This window comes from Ovis aries, chromosome 21 (genome assembly GCF_016772045.2).
Source record: "Ovis aries strain OAR_USU_Benz2616 breed Rambouillet chromosome 21, ARS-UI_Ramb_v3.0, whole genome shotgun sequence".
In the NCBI taxonomy this organism is placed as follows: Eukaryota; Metazoa; Chordata; class Mammalia; order Artiodactyla; family Bovidae; genus Ovis; species Ovis aries.
In genome coordinates, this window is record NC_056074.1 from 17,863,313 (window position 1) to 17,880,872 (window position 17,560).

Sequence of the window (17,560 nt, forward strand, 5' to 3'; positions counted from 1 at the left end):
AGTTCAAAAGCATCAATTCTTCTGCCCTCTGCTTTCTTCACAGTCCAACTCTCACATCCATACATGACTACTGGAAAAACCATAGCCTTGGCCAGATGGACCTTTGTTGACAAAGTGATGTCTCTGCTTTTTAATATGCTATCTAGGTTGGTCATAACTTTCCTTCCAAGGAGTAAATGTCTTTTAATTTCATGGCTGCAATCACCATCTGCATTGATTTTGGAGCCCAGAAAAATAAAGTCAGCCACTGTTCCCACTGTTTCCCCTTCTATTTAAGATGAAGTGATGGGACTGGATGCCATGATCTTAGTTTTCCGAATGTTGAGATTTTTTTTTTTCTTTTAAAAAGATTTTATTAAAGGTCTTTGCAGAGCAACATTCAGATTCCAGATCCAGCGGCCAAGGAGACCTATTATGCTGTGGGTACCGGCTGGGGCATGGCAGGCGGCTCTGGCTTCCCACCCTTCTGTTCAGAGATGGGAGTGGTGGGCAGTATTTCATCTTTGGGTTCCACAATGCTCACATGATCAGGCAGAGGCTTCTTAGGGCCAATCTTACCAGTTGGGTCCCAAGGCAGCATGATCTTTACCTTGATGCCCAGCACACCTAGAAGATGCCACAGTTAAGACCTACCTATAGTTCCACTGACCCCCCACTACACAACAGAACAGAGCAGAAGGAAGAGAAGAACAGGTTACTCAAGCATCCTGTGTCTGGCCCCTTCTCAGACAAATGCCTCTAATCAATCAATGAACAGGACACTTTGCAAAAGGAACCCATGCACAGCGCCACAGAACGTGGCACCGACAAGGACCGAGAGCAGAACGTGCCTTTTCTGACTCGTCATCGTATCATCATGGAAGCGAATGTTGAGATTTAAGCCAACTTTTTCACTCTCCTCTTCAATCCACTAAAATGAGAGCAGGTATATTGGCTATTTTGTTAAATAGTATTTCCTAATTCTGGCACATGATAGACATTGAATAATATTTATTGAATAAAATAAAGGAGCACCAGTTTTATGATTAAATGAAATAGCTTAAAATTTTTCAAAGCATGTTGACTAGGTTTTATGGAATGCTATCCAGAAAAGAATGGTTAATACCTTCATGTACATTTAGAACAATGGTGTCTATTTTAGCTCTTTGGTTGAACATTATGGATTTTAAAGTGCTTTTTAAAATATTTTACAAGACTGGAAATTTTATATGGCTCTACAGATATGCCAACTACAACTCGGGTGAGAAATTTAGATAAACCTGATTTAGATAAACCTATAAATAAAATTGAGCTGTGTTATGTGTATATATGTGTGATGATTGATTTTTCTCCTTTGACTTCCTGAGGTTTACAAACAGAGGTATGAATTCTGAAATCTACAAACCAAATGGATACCAGTAACTTCATAATAAGCAAAACAAATGAACAAAAAATTAAGACTGTCAATGACCCAGGGCACCACTACTTGTAAACTTAACTGTACCTCTGCAGTTATAAATAGTTCCTTCCCTGGTGGCTCAGCAGTAAAGAAACTGCCTGCCAATACAGGAGACACAGGTTCAATCCCTGGGCCAGGAAGATCCCCCGGCAGAAGGAAATGGCAACCCATTCCTTTATTCTTGCTTGGGAAATCCCATGGACAGAGGGGTCTGGTGGGCTAAAGTTCATGGGGTCATAAAAGTGACTCAACTTAGCAATGAAACAAAAACCAAAAGAATCCTGGCACTCAGTACTTTAGTAAGGAAAAGCAGTTGTGTGAACTCCTCTGTGCTTTTGCAGCATTTAATAGCTGCTTTTACTCATGGCAAAAATATTAAAAGAAAAATTTAATATTTAAAAATAGTGAATCAAGTTCTTATTTACACTCTTGTATTATTATAATTCATTTTTATATAGAGACCACCTAAGCAAATCCCATTGCTTCACAGTGACAAACTCACGTGTACACATACACATAGACAAAGACACACATGAGGAAAATTTTAAAAGTCTCTTTTTTTTTCCCTTCTCACAGAGGAAAGTAAAGAAAACATTATTTAAAACATTTGTTTTAAGAACGTTAATTCTCACATGTTCCTCCCTGCGTTCATTTCCTAGCTATGTTAAAAATGGACTGTCTTAGTCTTATGTAGTCTATTTCTTCCAAATACTTAAAATATTCACAAATTAATGGAAAATGGTGAAGGAAGAAAATGTGTCCTTGGAATTTAAGGTGGTGGGTTCAGGTGAGATGCTTAAAGAGTGCACAGTTAGAAAAGAAAATCAACTCAATGATCACCTGTGTGACATGTCAACCAACTGTGAGTTTGCTTCCTTAGTAATTCTGTAAGTTAAGATTATCCCCTTCTGACTCCATGTTTGAATGAGTCTGAGATTTGTATTGGAGAAGGAACTAGCAACCCACTCCAGTGTTCTTGCCTGGAGAATCCCAGGGATGGGGGAGCCTGGTGGGCTGCCATCTATGGGGTTGCACAGAGTTGGACACGACTAAGTGACTTAGCAGCAGCAGCAGCAGCACCAGAGATTTGTAAAATATTCCAAGAGAATTCACATTTTTAAGTGTATTCATACATTGGTTTGGTTTTACTCCACATTTTGTTAAAAAATGATTTGAAACCACTTTAACATAACACATTTAATAAATAACAGCGCTCACATGGAAACACAGATAGCTCTCTTTCATATCAAACTTGTTTTTCCAGCTAAACCATGCTGTCCTTTCTCAATTTGCAAACTTGCTAATGACCAGGTAACATATTAAGGATTTGTATTTCGTCTTTCCAAAGGACCAATTTTACCGAGTTGCCAAAATAAAAGGACTGGACATCATTAGAACAATTTCTCATCTTTAATTTAAGCCAGAGCAATTCTAAATTACTTTGTACAGTCATCTTTTAGTTCTTGAGCCCATAGGCGGTTTCTTCAGTGGTCATTTCTATAACTCAGTATGTCAGGGTTCATTTTGTTTCTTTAATTTTATTGATGGAAATTTCTATACAGACCTGGTTCTGTACTCTCATATTTTTCAACTTATATGAATTTTTTCCAAATTTTGATTGTGAAGATGCTTATTTTTTTTAATAGGAAGAAGGATCCCATGTAAAGCTATCTCTTTTTGTGTAGATATTTCTCAGCATGTTTTTCAAATATAGGGACTCAAATATAGAGCATGACATATTACAGCTGTTACCATAACTGAAACACACACACGGACTTTCTTAATTTTAGAGCTAATACTCAAGATTTGTTACATGTGACAATATATTATGGATTAAATATTGTAGATATTCAACTTCCTGTTGAGTGGCAGAGGACATCTATATAGAAAACACAGTTAAATTTTACATTACAGATAGGTTTATTCCTACAATGTATACAATAGAGTAATTCTAGATAAAAACTTTAATTAAATCAAGGTATTAGATTTTTTTTTAGTCTGGTATGCAAAGACTTTTGGAGTTCGAAGTTAGGTTTGAAACTTTGTTTCTTCCATTCCACAGATTGGCAGAGGAAGAATTAAATTTTCTAAGCCTTATTTTATCAGATAATATCTACAGGAAAGGTTATGTGAGTATTGGAATTTGCCAACCTTTAGAACTGAGTACACTGCAAATCTACTCAGAAGCTTAATAAATACAAGATAACATGTTAGTGACCTTCACAGAGGCATGCACTAAACAGTATTAGAATTTACACTGTGCAACCGCCCCCTTACCTTAATTACTTGAACTAGTTGGGTTTCAGGACTTGGCATGGGTGCCTATATCATCTCTTTCCATAGTTAACTTCTCAATTTACAATTGGTGGTGATTATATATGTGAAAGTGCTTAATAAGCTAAGAACTTCAAAACAGACATTTTAGCTTTCATTTCTATTGCTAGTGTCTTAAGTTCTGTTTCACAACTACTCTGCCAAGCTGACACTGTAAAATGTAAGCTTCCTGTAAAGTCACACTTCAAAACAAGGACTGATTTGTATTCTATTTAATGAGAATGCTTTTATTTCCCTTCTGACCTCAGCTCCATTTTTCACGGTAAACACTATAACTACCAGGCTCCGTCTACCCCAAAAGGGCTATAACCAAGGAGTGACTAGGTGTGTGGTGTCCAGATCACCTCTCTTTTCCTTTTGGACTATGTAAGTCACTCTTTTTACATTCTACTATGTTTAATAAAATTATTAATGAAATATCTCTGTTCAACTTCTATAGTTTTTTTTTTCTGTTAAGTCAACACCTAGCCTTGAAAAAATTAATTTTTGATTCCACAGATGACTGTATAAGAAGCTAATCTTACTAGAGACCCTTCTGAGGAAAGGACTAAGCCTGTTTAATAGTTTGTCTGGGGCGACTTCTTCTATATTCTACAGTCTCATTTCAGAAAACATATCTAAAGAAATAAAAACTACCTGCTAATTTAAATTGAATTTTTAAGTGTAAGGACATTGTCAATAGGACATTGTCAAATATCTGCTGACCACATACTTTGTGTCCACAATGATTCATCTTTTTTATGTACAATGAAAATTTTTATTTTAATGAATAAATCACTATGAACATATTCTTCATTTGTAAAAAGGAACAGTTGGATTTGGACAGTGAATTCCACACAATACAATGATCCCACACAATGTTCCATTAATTTAAGAACTGATGGTCTAAATAGTTTGAGAAAACTGGCATAATTTTGGTGATGTGTTGACAAACAAGTTCTGGGTGTGGCTGAAGGTTGATTTATGACATGTGCCAATTTTTTTGTGGTGTCAATATTCCCACAATATCCAGTTTCAAGCCATCAACAGTTTAGTAACTGACTCAAAGAATATTTAACAATCAGCTCTTACCAACTGATAAAAGCCAGTTCCATCATATCACTGAATTTTCCTATGCTGAAGCTACACAATCACAGATGATAGGACAAGTCTTGGAGCACAACCCAGATTCTTCCCAAAAAGTTTTTGACCATTAAATATTCTTTATAAACTAACATCTATGTAACTCATGTTTACAGATCATAATGTTAGCCTATCCAAGTCTTCTCATCCAGGTGTTTCCATGGAAGTCTATTAACCATCTGAATCCTATTAACTATATTTCTTTGCTATGGGGCTTTCTGCCAGAATACCGTTTTCTTACTTATGTTGCAAGACATGAATATCATGGAACTGAAATCTCTGGAACCAGCCTCAACCAATATCCAAGAGAAGTTTTACAACATCAACCAAAAGTTCCTCTGCTGCTGCTAAGTCGCTTCAGTCGTGTCCGACCCTGTGCGACTCCATAGACGGCAGCCCACCAGGCTCCCCCGTCCCTGGGATTCTCCAGGCAAGAACACTGGAGTGGGTTGCCATTTCCTTCTCCAATGCGTGAAAGTGAAAAGTGAAAGTGAAGTCGCTCAGTTGTGTCCGACTCTTCCCGACCCCATGGACTGCAGCCCACCAGGCTCCTCCACCCAGGCAAGAGGACTGGAGTGGGGTGCCATTGCCTAGGATGATTAAACTCCACACATCTTAACTGTCTATCCTCCCTTCTTTGTTTTACTTCTTGACCCCTTACCACCGTTTCTTCCACTTCCCACATTAAATGCTTAGTTTTGTATTTTTGTCTCAGAGTCTGTTTCAGGGAAAATTACAAAATAAAACACACAGTTTGGAAAATGGTGGGTTAGAAAATTTCCAAGACTACTTTGGTTCTAATTTTCAAAGATTTAAAATAACATTCAGAGATTATTTCTGACATCTTCAGACTATAAACTTCCAGTCCCTTTTATCACCATGCATGATCTTTTGGGTCACTTAATATAAACTATTTGTTAAACTAATTTTTTTCTGATAATAAAACCAAGAGACGTTGACAAAGGAAAGAGTATAAAGTCAGGAGGTGCTTCCTATAACTTTCCTATCTTTGGGGGACTGACTAGAAATTTAGGCTTTATCTGAAGAGCCTGTGTAGTGAGGAGGCCTCCTCACTTTGCCATGGTGGCCCTACTTCTTTGTCTCTTCTCTGGCACCTGCCTTGTGTGTGCTTCCATATCTCACTATTTTTTTTCCAACCCTTTTTTTAATCCCACCTCTTGATGGTTTCAAGTGTCAAATGGTTAAGAAATATTCATTCCTCATAAATTCTTCCAATTCACCTTGAATACCTGTAGGAAAACCTTTTTTATATATCCAACTATAATGACACTTATTTAGACACTGCTAGACACTTGTATACATTATTTAATTTAGCACTTTCAGAAACAATTTGGGGTAAATATTACTAAAACCCATTTTGCAGATGAGCAAACAGGCTCACAGAATTAAATCATTTTCCAAACTTAGGACAATTAGTAAATGGCAGAACTGGGTATTTTTCCTAAGCTCTTTTCATTAGATCACACCCTTTCTTACATTTGAAAAAATAACAGAGTTAAGAAAATTGTGTGTATATCCCAGGACTCAGGTAAAAATAGTCTAGTATTATATATATAAATATCCAACGTAGCATTATTTCAATATTATTTGGGAAGAAATATGGAGTTGTCCCAGAGCGTCTCTTTCTTTAGCTGTGTTACCCTGGACCATATGCTAAGCTTCATTTATTAAAGAATAATATAATCATTATCATCATTATAATAATAATGGCATGATACCCACAATATTATTGTAACAGCCAGTTAAATTAACACATCAAGAATGTTTAACACAATTTTCCCAGAATATAATACATCACCAAAACCTGAAAACTACTATTATCAGTGAACATATGATAGCCAGAAGACATACAACAGATAATTATAATGTTCTGCATAAGAGACTTTGAAAATGCTCTGTTTCTAGGGCAGGGAAATAATATTTCATTATCAGCCATAATTTTTAAAAATTACCCCTTCTGAGAATTTTTCTAGAAATTCTTTTATCAGTGCCACCTTGATGTAAAAGGTTTGTGTGTTGATTCAATATGAATAATAGTCTCTTGTGATACATAAAACCTCAGATATAATTGTTTTATAAATTAAAGCCTTTTTAGCAAATTTACATTTTGGAGTCAAGTAAAATTAAAAAGGGAAGAGAATAAAATGTCATGATGTAACCTGAATCAAAAGAGATTTTGGAAGGTTAAATCTATTCTGTATTTTTCCTACAGGTCATGTTAATCTGGTAGTAAATGCAAATAGAATCCACAGTGCCTTTTAGTTATCAACTTGATACAAAAAATAACGACCATAAAAGAGGTTCAACTAAACAAAGCAAAAGATGCTATTTGCAGGGTTTAAGGAAGAATTCCAGGGGGAACAATTATGAAGCTCCTTATCAAGGAACTTTCAACCTGAGCATCTGTGTGTGTGTGTGTGTGTGTGTGTGTGAGTCCCTCAGTCATGTCCAATTCTGCGACCCTCTGGACTCTAGCCAGCCAGGCTCCTCAGTCCATGGAATTCTCCAGGCAAGAATACTGGAGTGGGTTGCCGAACTTGTATTAAAACTTGCATGATTTTCTCAAACTGTCTAAAATAAATTTCTACAGAACCAGTCCTGTCAGGTGCTCCTCAGTCTCTCAGCAGGAACAGCAGTTTAGAGATGAACGGGCATATAATAGAGTTCTGCCAAGAGAACACACTGGTCATAGCAAATACCCTCTTCCAACAACACAAGGGAAGATTCTACACATGGACATCACCATATGGTCAACACCAAAATCAGGTTGATTATATATTCTTTTCAGCCAAAGATGGAGAAGCTCTATACAGTCAGCAAAAACAAGATCAGGAGCTGACTGTGGCTCAGATCATGAACTCCTTTTTTCCAAATTCAGACTTTAATTGTAGAAACTAGGAAAAACCACTAGACCAGGTACGACTAAAATCAAATCCCTAACAATTATACAGTGGAAGTGAGAAATAGATTTAAGGGATGAGATCTGATAGACAGAGTGCCTGGTGAACTATGGAGAGAGATTCCTGACATTGTACAGGAAGAAGTGATCAAGACCATCCTGAAGAAAAAGAAATGCAAAAAAAGCAAAGTGGCTGTCTGAGGAGGCCTTACAAACAGCTACAAAGAGAAGCCAAAAGCAAAGGAGAAAAGGAAAGACATAACCATCTGAATGCAGAGTTCAAAAGAATAGCAAGGAGAGATAAGAAAGCCTTCCTCAGTGATCAGTGCAAAGAAACAGAGGAAAACAATAGAACGGGAAAGACTAGAGACTAGAGATCTCTTCAAGAAAATTAGAGATACAAAGGGAACACTTCATGCAAAGATGGGCTCGATCAAGGACAGAAATGGTATGGACCTGACAGAAGCAGAAGATATTAACAAGAAGTGGCAAGAATACACAGAAGAACTGCACAAAAAAGATCATGACTCATGTAATCACAATGGTGTGATCACTCACCTAGAGCCAGACATCCTGGAATGTGAGGTCAAGTGGGCCTTAGGAAGCATCACTAGGAACAAAGCTAGTGGAAGTGATGGAATTCCAGTTGAGCTATTTCAAATCCTAAAAGATGATGTTGTGAAAGTGCTGCACTCAATTTGCCAGCAAATTTGGAAAACTCAGCAGTGGCCACAGGACTGGAAAAGGTCAGTTTTCATTCCAATCCCAAAGAAGGGCAATGCCAAAGAATGTTCAAACTACCACACAATTGGACTCATCTCACACACTAGTAAAGTAATGCTCAAAATTCTCCAAGCCAGGCCTCAACAATACATAAACTGTGAACTTCCAGATGTTCAAGCTGGTTTTAGAAAAGGCAGAGGAACCAGAGATCATATTGCCAACATCAGCTAGATCATCAAAAAAGCAAGAGAGTTTCAGAAAAAACATCTATTTCTGCATTATCGAATATGCCAAAGCCTTTGAGTGTGTGGATCACCACAAACTGTGGAAATTATTAAAGAGATGGGAATACCAGACCATCTGACCTGCCTCTTGAGAAACCTGTATGCAGGTCAGGAAGCAACAGTTAGAACTGGACATGGAACAACAGACTGGTTCCAAATAGGAAAAGGAGTACGTCAAGGCTGTATGTTGCCACCCTGCTTATTTAACTTATATGCAGAGTACATCATGAGAAACACTGGGCTGGAAGAAGCACAAGCTGGAATCAAGACTGCTGGGAGAAATATCAATAACCTCAGATATGCAGATAACACCACCCTTATGGCAGAAAGTGAAGAACTAAATAGCCTCTTGATGAAACTGAAAGAGGAGAGTGAAAAACCAATACAATATTGTAAAGTAATTAACCTCCAATTAAAATAAATAAATTTATATTTAAAAAAAAAAAGAAAAAGGAGAGTGAAAAAGCTGACTGAAAGCTCAACATTCAGTAAACGAAGATCATGGAATCTGGTCCCACACTTCATGGCAAATAGATGGGGAAACAGTGGAAACAGTGTCAGATTTTATTTTGGGGGGCTCCAAAATCACTGCAGAATGGTGACTGCAGCCATGAGATAAAAAGACCCTTCCTTGGTTCCTGGAAGAAAAGTTATGACCAACCTAGACAGCATATTAAAAAGCAGAGACATTACTTTGCCAACAAAGGTCCATCTAGTCAAGGCTATGGTTTTTCCAGTATGGATGGATGTGATTGCTGGACTATAAGGAAAGCTGAGCACTGAAGAATTGATGCTTTTGAACTGTGGTGTTGGAAAAGACTCTTGAGAGTCCCTTGGACTGCAAGGAGATCCAACCAGTCCATCCTAAAGGAAATCAGTCCTGAATGATCATTGGAAGGACTGATGTTGAAGCTGAAACTCCAATACTTTGGCCACCTGATGCAAAGAGCTGACTCATTTGAAAAGACCCTGATGCTGGGAAAGATTGAAGGTGAGAGGAGAAGGGGACAACAGAGGATGAGATGGTTGGATAGCATCACTGACTCAATGCACATGAGTTTGAGTAAACTCAGGGAGTTGGTGATGGACAGGAAGGCCTGGTGTGCTGCAGTCCATGGGATCACAAAGAGTTGAACATGACTGAGTGACTGAACTGAACTGAACTGGGCTTATGATCCGGAAGGCCGAACATGCTCTGCTTTCTCCAAGTCTTCGCTGAGCTTCATGGGTAGGTATTTAAATATACCATGGAGAGTAACCCTGAATTCACTACATCCCCAAACATGCTTACCTAGGGAACGTAGTTTACCCTGCCTAGACTGCTGTTAAGCATCTCTTCCATTCAGCAATGTTTGGTAGCAACATAATGTCACACATCCAGGTGGTTCTCATGACTTGGTCAAGTGGCGAGTTAGTGCTAAATGGCATCACAACATAACCTAAGGTGACACATAGTCAAGGACTGATGATAAGGGAGGAGGAGGTGCTGCAGGCCTTCACTTGTGTGTATGCTTCGCTTGTGTATATGGCTAGGGGAAGGGAAGTGACATATTCTCTGCTTCAGCTCTGAAAGGAAAAAGGCCAGTGTGGATGGAGAACAATGTATGGGGAGTAAGACCAAGGAAAGAAAAGGCTATTGGAGTGCTCTAAAATGGAATTAAGAATACCAATCTGGAATGCTGCCTTGTTTTTTTCCCAATGATATTAAGTATTGTCCAGTTCATTAGGTAAATTGAATAAGGACTTCTCTTAAAAATCTCATTTACTATAGCAATCAATTGGTAAGATATGTTTGATGCCTAAACTTAAGGGAACATTAAAGTTAGTTAATTATTTCTGATAAAAAGAGTAACAAAGAATTATTTTTATCCTAATAGTAATTTCCATTACCAAGAGCCATATGATTTTCTCCATATTTTACTTAATATCCACAACATTACTTTGTTTGTTATTCAGTTGCTAAGTGCTCTCTGACTGCAACCCCATGGACTACAGCAGGCCAGGCTCCTCTGTCCTCCTCTATCCCCCAGAGTTTGCTACATTCATGTCCATTGAGTTGATGATGCTATCTAAACATCTCATCCTCTGCTGCGCACTTCTCCTTTTGCCTTCATTCTTTCCCAGCATCAGAGTCTTTTTGTATCAGGTGGCCAAAGTACTGGAGCATCAGCTTCAGCGTCAGTTCTTCTAATAAATATTTATGGTTCACTTCCTTTAGGATTGATTGGTTTGATCTCCTTGCAGTCTAAGAGACCTTCAGTGATCTTCTCTAGTACCACAGTTGGAAAGCATCCGTTCTTTGGTGTTCAGCCTTCTTTATTGTCCAACTCTCACATCTGTACGTGCTACTGAAAAAAACATAGCTTTTACTATATGGACATAAGTTGGCAAAGTGATTTCTCTGTTGAAGTTCCCAGGTGGCACTAGTGGAAAGAATCTGCCTGCCAATGCAGGAGACATGAGAGACGAGAGTTCAAACCCTAGGTTGGGAAGATCCTCTGGAGAAAGAAATGGCAGCCCACCCAAGTATTCTTCCCTGGGGAATCAGTCCACAGGGCTGCAAAGAACTGGGCACAACCTAGCGACTATGCACAAGTTTGTCATAGCTTTCCTTGCAAGGAAAAAGAATTTTTTAATTCCATGGCTGCAGTCACAATCCACAGTGTTTTTAGAGCTCAAGAAAATAAAACATCACTGCTACCACTTTTTCCCCTTGAAATGATGGGACCGTCTGACATGATCTTAATTTCTGGAATGTTAAGCCTCAAACATCTTCACAAGAGGAGAGTGAAAAAGTTGGTTTAAAACTTAACATTCAGAAAACTAAGATCATAGCATCCGGTCCCATCACTTCATGGCAAATGGATGGGGAAACAATGGAAACAGAGACTTTATTTTGGGGGGCTCCAAAATCACTACAGATGGTGACTGCAGCAGAGAAATTTAAAAAGACACTTGCTCCTTGGAAGGAAAGCTATGACCAACCTAGACAGCCTATTAAAAAGGAGAGAGAAACATTACTTTGCTGACAGAAGTCCATCTAGTCAAAGCTATGATTTTTCCAGTAGTCATGTATGTATATAAGAGTGGACCACAAAGAAAGCTGAGTGCTGGAAAACTGATGCTTTTGAACTGTGGTGTTGGAGAAGACTCTTGAGAGTCCCTTGGACTGAAAGGAGATCCAACCAGTCTATCCTAAAGGAAATCAGTGCTGAATAGTCATTGGAAGGACTGATGCTGAAGCTGAAACTCCAATACTTGATGTCCACCTGATGTGAAGAACTGACTCACTGGAAAAGACCCTGATGCTAGGAAAGATTGAAGGTAAGAGGATACGGGGCCAACAGAGGATAAAATGGTTGGATGGTATCACCGACTCTATGGGTGTGAGTTTGAGTAAACTCCAGCAGTTGGTGATGGACAGGGAAGCCTGGTGTGCTGCAGTCTACAGGGTCACAAAAAGCGACTGAACTGAACTGAAGTTTCAAGCCAGCTTTTTCACTTTCTTCCTTCAGCCTCTTCCAGAGGCTCTTTAGTTCCTCTTCACTTTCTGCCATTAGAGTGCTATTATCTGCATATCTGAGGCTGTTAATATTTCTCCTGGCAATTTTGATTCCAGCTTGTGATTCACCCAGCCTAGTATTTTGCATGATGTAGTCTGTATAGAAGTTAAATAAGCAGGGTGACAATATACAGCCTTGTCATACTCCTTTCCCGATTTCGAACCAGTCCTTTGTTCCATGTCCAATTCTAACTGATGTTTCTTGACCAGCATACAGTTTTCTCATGAGTCAGGTAAGGTGGTCTGGTATTCCTATCTCTTTAATAACAGTTTCCCATGGTTTGATGTGATCCACACAGTGAAAGGCTTCAGCATATTCAAAGAAGCAGAAGTAGATATTTATCTGGAATTCCCTTTGTTTCTCCATTAGGAGATAGCTATTATTACTTATTCCATTTTGGATGAGGAAATTGCGGCTCAAAATGCTAGGTAAATTTGCTATAATCACTAAGTGGGTAATTGATAGGGCTTATACTTGAACCGGAGAAGGCAATGGCACCCCACTCCAGTACTCTGCCTGGAAAATCCCATGGACGGAGGAGACTGGTAGGCTGCAGTCCATGGGGTCGCGAAGAGTCGGATACAACTTTCAATTTTCACTTTCATGCATTGGAGAAGGAAATGGCAATCCACTCCAGTGTTCTTGCCTAGAGAATCCCAGGGCTGGGGGAGCCTGGTGGGCTGCCATCTATGGGGTCTCACAGAGTCAGACACGACTGAAGCAACTTAGCATAGCATTTAGCATACTTGAACCCACTTCTGCCAGATGTGGGAGCTCACACCTAAATCCTCTGCAGGGAAACAATATGAAGTCACATGGCCTGAATGAATGAATAGCTTATACAAGTTTCTTCCTGCTCTCTGTCCCTCAGTTTTCTCTCTGCAGTAAACACATTCTCATAGGAATGCTATAACAATTGAGTGAGTTCATGTAGATAAAGCTTGTAAAATAGTGCCTAGAATATTGAAAGCGCTCCATCAGGATGACTTATTTTTAGGCTGATGATAACCACATGAAGAAGATGACAATGGTGGAGGACGAGGAGCAGAAAGAGCAGATGACAATGAAACACAGCCCTTGCAGTGATGAAACAGCTTTCTCTCCAGTGGGTGAAACTTATACTGCTGTAGTCAAACTTAGCTTGTAAATTGCTTGTCCCTCAGAAATTCTTTTTCCGTTAGAAGCAGTGTTAAACATACAGTGAAGAGGCTCACGTAGCCAAAACAAGCCTAGCAATTCTGTACACTTTTTACACTAGTGGAATTGCTTTTCTCACTCCTGCCAATGACTTACACTGTTATTTAAATGGGAAATGCATCTTAGAAATGCATTCCAGAAGCCAGACAGCTAACTCTAGCCCTCAGTGCATTCTTCCGGAGCTCTAGGATAGCAATCCCCAGCCCTTCTGGAACCAAGGGCCAATTTAGTGGAAGACAGTTTTTCCACAAACAGGGGATGTGAGTAATGGCGAGTGGCTCTTGATACAGATCAAACTTCACTTGCTCACCTGCCACTCACTTCCTGTTGTTATCTGATCCTCCTGGTTCAGATACAGGTCCATGGCCTGGGGTTGCGGGCCCTGCTCTAGGAAATCCTGTCCCCTCTCCTAATGGGAAGCAGGGGAAGTGGACCCTCAGCATGCAGGGCAGACAGCCCCAGGCTCCCACGGTTTAGAAGGCCAGTCTGCAGAAGCAAGTGTGCACTTCCCAACTGAAGTTTCTAGGCTGAATGTCCCTTGCGCATTGTGATCTGGTGTTGCCCACAGGGCAGATGAGAACTTAAAAGATTCCTCCCCTGTTGTGGTAAAAACTTGCAAGTTCCTCAGATCAAAGTAACATAAAATATAAGATGCCTGAGACTTCAAAGAAAGAAGGTAATATATACTTCAATTTTTCAAATGAGAAAATAAACATACAAAAAACAAAGCAATTGCATATTTCACAGAGCATCAAAGCCAAACAAAAAGATGTTTTAACAACACAAAACAATATAATCAAAGCAAAAGTCCTTTCATTATTATGGGTTATCATGTTTGGAAAACTGGTCTGGCTTTCAGATGTCCTCTTTACTCTATTTTCCTTCATGTATATCAGATATAGCCCTTCACTGTTTTCTGTCACTAATAATGAAGGCTTTAAAATGTCCTCAAGCAATAAACATAGACAAAGCGTAACTTGGTAAACATTACTTAGCTTTTGCCCATAACTCTTATTAGTGTCTCGTCAGCAGATTTCTAAGAGATCTTTAATGATTCTCTAATAAACAGAATTCCTAAGCTAAATCACTGTTTTACAGATATCCTGGGATGAGTCCTAAATGTTGTTTTCTCTTAGTAATATGAAATTCAGATGCTTATGACAAAATGTTTTCCCCTTAAATTATCACTTTTTAACAAATGGGAAGCATGTTCATTGTAGACTGGCAAACTCACCGATAGGAATAAGAGACTTCAGCTTTGGATTCTGCCATTTGCTTTATGACCCTGGATAATTTTTAAACTCCCTGAGCTTTAGTCTCTTCATGGTAAAATGGGAAGAAATAATTACTTACCTTGCAAAATTATTTTTAGGATTCAATGAGATTATTTCCTTAAAAGAAAAACTTCATGCAGTGTGTATCAAACTTCAGGTATTCAAAAAAGATTGTCATCCTTATCATTTTCATTGACATTATCATAAACTGTGGTTTTGAAATTTTCTACCTGTGACTGCCTAACAAATCTACTTGTAAATTGAGTAATCAGACTCTAGTTGTGGGATGCAATAAATTTTTGATAAAGAAAAGGATTGGGAACTCATATACACCCATGGCAGATTCATGTCAATGTATGGCAAAACCAATACAGTATTGTAAAGTAAAATAAAGTAAAAATAAAAATTAAAAAAAAAGAAAAGGGCAATTTTTAAAATGAAGATTTAAACTAATGTACAAAACCTCTCTACATAGGAAAGGAATTTAATTCATTAAGCTCCTTCTATGTTGCAGACAGAAGCTGAGTGCTGAAGAATTGATGCTTTTGAACTGTGGTATTGGGAAAGACTCTGGAGAGTCCCTTGGACTGCAAGGAGATCCAACCAGTCCATCCTAAAGGAGATCAATCCTGGGTATTCATTGGAAGGACCAATGTTGAAGCTGAAACTCTAATACTTTGGCCACCTGATGCAAAGAGCTGACTCATTGGAAAAGATTCTGATGCTGGGAAAGATTGAGGGCAGGAGAAGAAGGGGACAACAGAGGATGAGATGGTTGGATGGCATCACTGACTCAGTGGACATGGGTTTGGGTGAACTCTAGGAGTTGGTGATGGACAGGGAGGCCTGGTGTGCTGTGGTTCATGGGGTCGCAAAGAATCGGACATGACTGAGTGACTGAACTGAACTGAACTGATGTTGCAGTTAGCAGCAGGAGCTCCAGGTGGCTTAGACAAATTTGCCTGCAATGCAGGAGACAAGGGTTCAATCCCTGGCTCAGGAAGATCCCCTGCAGAAGGAAATGGCAACCCACTCCAATATTCTTGCCTGGAAAATTCCACGGACAGAGGAGCCTAGTGGGTTACAGTCCACAGGGTTGCAAAGAGCCGGACACGACTGAGTGACTAACATAGTGCCATCTAAATATCTCCATGTCTACTCCATTCCCTGCATAATAAACACACAATCTAAGCGTGAAACTGAATGCTTGCTTTACAAACACAGTGTTCAGAAAACATGCACAGTTTCATCTTCAAATGTGATGATGATCCGTAGGCCTCGGATATTTAGAAATTTTAGTGTCACTTTTACCAGGTACTAGACACTGTGCTCACAATATTTAACACTCATTGCATCCCACTGAGAAACTATTTTATAAAAACTAAAATAATACTTTCAAGTGATAATAAACTTGCTCAGAGCTATTAAAATACTAGTCAAAGTGATGTAAGAATGTTAATGGACAGACCCAAGTAAGAAAAGATACATTAGTTGGTTGTAAAGTTATGGGCAAAGTGTAGCTGTAGAATAATGACACTGTCTTTTATCAGTTTGTTTTTGTGGCAAGTAGGAAGCATATACAAATGAGTATCAGGACACAGGCCACAAAAAAGTCATTTTAAACAAAGATAAAAATTCAGAATCTTTGATTATTTTATATTACAATGTACTAATGATAAGGACTAACAGTTATTAAGTTTCTACTTCTCAAGCACTTTATACATATGAATTTATTTAACTCTTGCAACTACTCTATGAATGGTACTATGCTTTTTCCAAGTTATTCAAGAAGGATTGAGGCTCACTGTGTTTGGATGGCTTACTGTATACGCTAAAACAAGGATATGTAGATAGCTTGCACTCTTCTTGAGAAGTATTTATTTTATTTATCTATGCATCTCATATATTGGTCTGGCTCAGAGGTTAATCATCTGCCTCCAGTGTGGGAGACCCGGGTTCGATCCCTGGGTTGGGAAGATCCCCCGGAGAAGGAAATGGTAACCCACTCCAGTATTCTTGCCTGGAGAATCCCATGGACCGAGAAGCCTGGTAGGCTACAGTCCACGGGGTCGCAAAGAGTCAGACATGACTGAGCGACTTCACACATGCATCTCATAGTCCATTCAATTAAGTTTTGCTAGATATATACCTGGAAGCAAACATAATCTGTGTACTATCTAAATCATGTCAAGTGTGAAGCAATTCTTCACTTAAACAACTATTATAGGAATTTGCATTTTTACCATCTAAGGAAATTTCAGTAAAATTTGGACATAACAAAACTGAACCTAACCACAGTTCACCAGTAGCCTGATCACAAGCCAATCCTATGCTTTTTAGGCACTGCAATCAGGGCCAGTGAGGGTTGTCTATACCTTCTGGATCTTCTCTTTTCCAATCACTTTTGCTGTTTATTCTCTATCCCTAGCTCTTTCACACATACACATGCATACCCATAATGATTACTTCAAACTAAATAATAGTTGTAGTTGTTATTACCTTTTATAAACAACTTATATCAATTGGAAAAGTCAATTACAAGTTGTTTGTGGTTACTGGTAAAAGAATGTTATGCTTATTGGCTACATATATATATATATATATATATATATATAAAACACACACATACAAACATATATATTTATAGCACATTGTTTATATATATAGCTTCCCCCAGTGTACTCAGTGGTAAAGAATCCACGTGC

At 38.7% G+C, this 17,560-nt stretch overlaps 1 protein-coding gene and 1 non-coding gene across 4 annotated transcripts in view; both read right to left on the reverse strand.

The window, feature by feature from the left end:
* Nucleotides 1–17,560, reverse strand: part of LUZP2 (leucine zipper protein 2) — a 517,618-nt gene that overhangs the window by 222,622 nt on the left and 277,436 nt on the right. The window lies entirely within an intron of this gene.
* Nucleotides 720–863, reverse strand: LOC114110195 (small nucleolar RNA SNORD15). Its single transcript, XR_003586521.1, has one exon. It is a non-coding gene; the product is annotated as a small nucleolar RNA SNORD15 (small nucleolar RNA).